Here is a 4,985-nt window from a genome sequence, read left to right on the forward strand (position 1 = left end):
GTGAGAATACCCAAGGCCTGCACTGACGCGTCTTGCTTTTGTTGTTGTTTTCTTTTTGTGAACTGTGTAATTCAGTGTGGATTTTTTGTATGAAACATTGCCTCTGGGCATTCTGTGAACTAATGGAAAGAAAACAGCCACTTAAGCAAGGTGAGATGTTATAGGCCGTTGGTGCCTTGTATGCAATGTTTGTAGCCGTGGTGCATCAAACGGATTGCCTATGTTTAGGAATGAGGCCAAGATTTTACATGTAGGCTCGTGATGGTCTTGTTATAACTACATGTATAATATGATTAATCATGGTTTGTAGATAAGTGTGATTCAACTAATAACAAATGTCCACATGATTATTTATGAAACAAAGGAATATATGTATTAAAACAAAATCAGGCATAAGTATTGAAATATCTACACTTGATATATTTCATTTTGAAAAAGACCATTCACCCTTGGCTATCACCTATGGCAAGTTCGGATTGTTCTTATAGGGTGCATGTACCTTTGGGGGTTAATATTTGCACTGTTGTCCCAACTGATGTGTATGATTTGTATGCCATGGACTAGTCTGTATAGGCATTGTTCATTATGATATGGCTTCCGAAGATTGATTTCCTCGATGGACACAGGTTGCTTTGCTAGGTTTGGCATCCTAAGGGTCATGAATAGCAAGTTGTGATGAAAGTATTGATTCAGTAACATACCTCAGTATTAATTCTGAACTGCAATCAATACATCTCAAACTTCACGCCTTGCATTGTGAATGAATTCTGAGTGCAATCTAGGTGCATTTGAATGCATTTTGAATGTATTCTGAATGGATACGAATCAAGAGGTAAACTTGCAGATATGGTTCTTCTTTAAGTCAAAGCAGTATTTGAGACTAGGTTATGCAAAACATGTATGTATATCTCTTCTAAGTCAAACAGAGTTTTTGTAGTTCCAATATATTTTACTTAAGGTAAAATCGCAGGTGAGTGCACTCCACATGAGTCTGAATGCATTTTGAAAGTACATGTATTCTAAATAAATCTAAATTTACTCTCGGTGGAGGGTTTGAGGTTTTCCTTTAATGTGGCTGAATGAAGTTTGAATGTATTCTGAATAAATCTAAATTTACTCTCATTGGATTTTTAGGGTTTCCTTAATGTTACGGAATGCATTTTGAATGTATTATAAATGAATTTGAATACTGCTCATTGTTTCTGAATGCGTTTTTGAATGTATTCCAAATGAATCTGAATTTGTTATTAATGCCTTCTGAGTGCTCTCTCAATGCATCTGAATGCATTTTGAATGCATTCTGAATGAATGTGAATGCATTCTTAATTCATTCTTTTTGCATTCTGAATGCATCTGAATGAATTTTGAATGTATTCTGATTGAATTTGATTGAATTCTGTCTATCTGATTGCTTTCTAAATGCATTTTTAATGTATTCTGAATGAACATGAATGCATCCTTGATTTACTCTCAATGTTTTCAAGGTGCATTATGAAAGCATTTTGAATGGGTTTTGATAGAATTCTGAACGCCAAATGCATTTACCACTACAATGTGTCCTAAATCCATCTGATTAAAAAAAAATACTGAGATTAAAATATTCCCTTGCCTTCTCTCCAATCTCATGTGCAATATACATTATATCTCCATGTCAAATTTCACAGTAAATTAGCTCTCCCCCCTTTGCAAGTGCTTAAAACAATATCCCCTCAATTCTATACATTTGAACTTTGTATGTCATTAAGTCACTCTCTTGTCTTTGGAGCATTCTATGTTATTAACTTGTTTAGTTATCCCTGCATTTTAACATTTGAACTGATTTTTAGTGGTGCTGTGGTCTAGTGGTTATACACCTAGATCACAAGGTACAGGGTTCAAGCCCTTCTTTGGCACTTATATCTACATTTGCCTCTTCTTATTAGAGAAAAATTAGTTCTGAGGTCCATTGCATAAAACGTGTTACATTGACATTTGCGCTAACAGTTTAAAGCTACTGAAACCCTTCAATCTGATTGGTCGATAGTACATTTGGTATAGAAATTGGGCATTTGTTATTATAACAATTCTTTGTGCAACAGGGCCCTGGTAGTGAATAAGAATAATGGAAGAAACTGTTTCAAAATTTGTTTGTGACAGGCTCTTTATAATGCATTTGTATGACACCTCGTTAGATCCTTGCCATTTGATTGGTTGTTTGAGATCGACCATTCAGCCCATTTTACGATGACGTCGTCATCCGTGCAATTCGGGATCCATTCATCATGCAATTTTGGATTCATAGGATTTTTTCAATTGCCCGCACGCTGAGGCCACCGGCGCTACACATAAAAGCACTTGTGTTTTAGTGCGTGTGTTGTATGTATGTGAAAGTCAACGAACCGCGTTTTCACTGAATGCTTTTTTATTGTCTTGCTTACATAGCAAAGCGAGACTATAGGCGCCGCTTTTCTGATGGCGGCAGCGTCAACATCAAATCTTAACCTAAGGTTAAGTTTTTGAAATGACATCATAACTTAAAAAGTATATGGACCTAGTTCATGAAACTTTGGCAGAAGGTTAATCAAGTATTACTGAATATCCTGCCTGAGTTTCAGATCACATGACCAAGGTCAAAGGTCATTTAGCGTCAATGTACTTAGACCATGTTGGGAGAATTATTTTCAAAATTTTAACTGAAGGTTAAGTTTTTGAAATGACATCATAACTTAGAAAGTATATGGACTTAGTAGTTCATGAAACTTGGGCATTAGGTTAATTAAGTATTCGTGAACATCCTGTTTGAGTTTCAGGTCATGTGACCAAGGTCAAAGGTCATTTAGGGTCAATGAACTTTGGTCAAGTTGGGGGTACATGCATTTGTTGAATTACTATCATAACTTTGAAAATTTATGGATCTATTTCATAAAACTTGGTATATAAGAGTAATCAAGTATCACTGAACATCCCCTGTGAGTTTCAGGTCACAAAACCAAGGTCAAAGGTCAGTTAAGGTCAATAAACTTAGGCCATGTTGGGGTAATTGTTGAATTGCCATCAAATATTATGGATAGAGAGAATGAAGTGTGGACAGGGGTGTCAACTACTAGTTGACAAGTCTTAATTCACCGTTCAAATGTCATTTATGGTAAATGAATATGGTATTATGTCATTATATAAATGGTGTTTTGTGAATAATTATTTTACAGTAGTTTTCAAAGTTAGCACTGCTGCTATACTAAATCGTGTAATGCAGGCGAGACTTCCAGAGATGTTCCCATTTGTTAAAATTTATAAATGTCAAATAACAATGTCTATTTTAGGTGTTCTTTTCATTTGTGCAATGGACAGAATATTTCATTCAGTGACAAATGAAATGAATGATCTATTCAACTCTGCTAAACCTCGTTCATCTTTCACCTCGTGAAGTATTCATTGCACTTAAAAACTTTTATTAATTGTTACTGAAGAATGGGTGTTTACTCTTTTAAGAACAATAAAGTCACCAAATTGAAGACAAATGTACTCAAATCATCAAAAAGTCGCATGCATTGAACACAGATAGGCATTTATGGGACTACCTCCTAAATAAATAAATATTTGGTGTTATATATAAGAATAATTGTAGAAGAATTTAAAAGCAATTACATTCATCTATTAGTTATTTCCCTTTAAGGTTAGCCAAGAATTGTAAAGAACATTCAAGAATGTCTTTTTATTATGCAGGCCTTGCCTATTTAAAAGGCCAAGGAGTTGTATTGTTATTTCTGAATAGAGATTAGGAACAATAGGCTTAGCTATGCTATTGACACTCTTGATTTCAATGAGGTCATTCAAGAGTGTTCTGGATTTTGACTGCTCCTGAAAGGAGAAAGTTTTTTTAAAGAAAATGCTAGAACCTTCCTTAATAGTGAGTTCTAGAAGAATAGCTGCAAACTATATAAAGCTGGCGGATTCTTCAAGATTATCACCACATCATATTAGATCGCTTGATCATCACATCATATTAGATCACATCATCACATCATATGAGAGCAGGAGATCACTTCACCAGATCAGATCAGAGCAGTTTATGCATCAATGAACTGTTTGCAGTTATTTTGAGAAATTATCAGTTCTCATCGAGATCATCAACATCATCAACCTGTTCAATGAACACGCTTCAACCCATGGATTGCTGAAATTGACTGTTAATCATCATCAACATCGTCTTCACGGACATTTCAACTCGTTGCAGTGACTCTTATTATTCATCGGACTTCAACATCAGTTTCATCATCGCCATCATTGTGAATTTTCGCCAGTCAACTGGGATTTTATCATTTGGACTATTACTTGGATATAGCATCATCACTTCGGGATTTTACATCGGACACTTCAAGAGATTTATGTAAGATCATTATTTGTTTTATTTATGTATAATTATTTCCTGTAATTAAAAAAAGGGAAATTTAAATTAAATATTGTTTGTTATTTGTTGCAGTATCGTAACATTGGTACCTCAAAATTGTAAAATAGCCTTAAAATGGATCACCCAAAATTGTGGACCTGGGAGCAGTTCATCAACATTTTTGTCGGACAAGTTGTCAGTCAGATCTGACATCTTTCTTTGATTCTGATTGGCTGAGAGGCAATGTTACTATGGTAACTGTTGGATAAAATGGTACTTGTCCGATAAAACAAATCCTTTCATGAAACGCTACCTTGGTAATTCAGCTGTTATTTTGTTGCATTTTGATGTGGGTGCATTTGAAGAGCTTTCTTTTGCAGTGTGACCATTTTTCATGGTCTCTTTCTAAATATCAGTAAAAAAATGGAATATAGCTCACAATGATTAGAATGTAGTAGCATCTTTTTCCATTTGTTTTTGTTAACCTTTAATCCAAATTACCAGGTCCCTCAGAGAGGAAGTAAAGCTATCATTCTGGGCCCCATTTCATAAAATGTTGAAATAATTGCAACTCTTGATGGAATATCAACTACCATGACAACCATGAACATTCTGCTTC

The sequence above is a fragment of the Lytechinus variegatus genome, chromosome 9, assembly GCF_018143015.1.
Source record: "Lytechinus variegatus isolate NC3 chromosome 9, Lvar_3.0, whole genome shotgun sequence".
Taxonomy (NCBI): Eukaryota; Metazoa; Echinodermata; class Echinoidea; order Temnopleuroida; family Toxopneustidae; genus Lytechinus; species Lytechinus variegatus.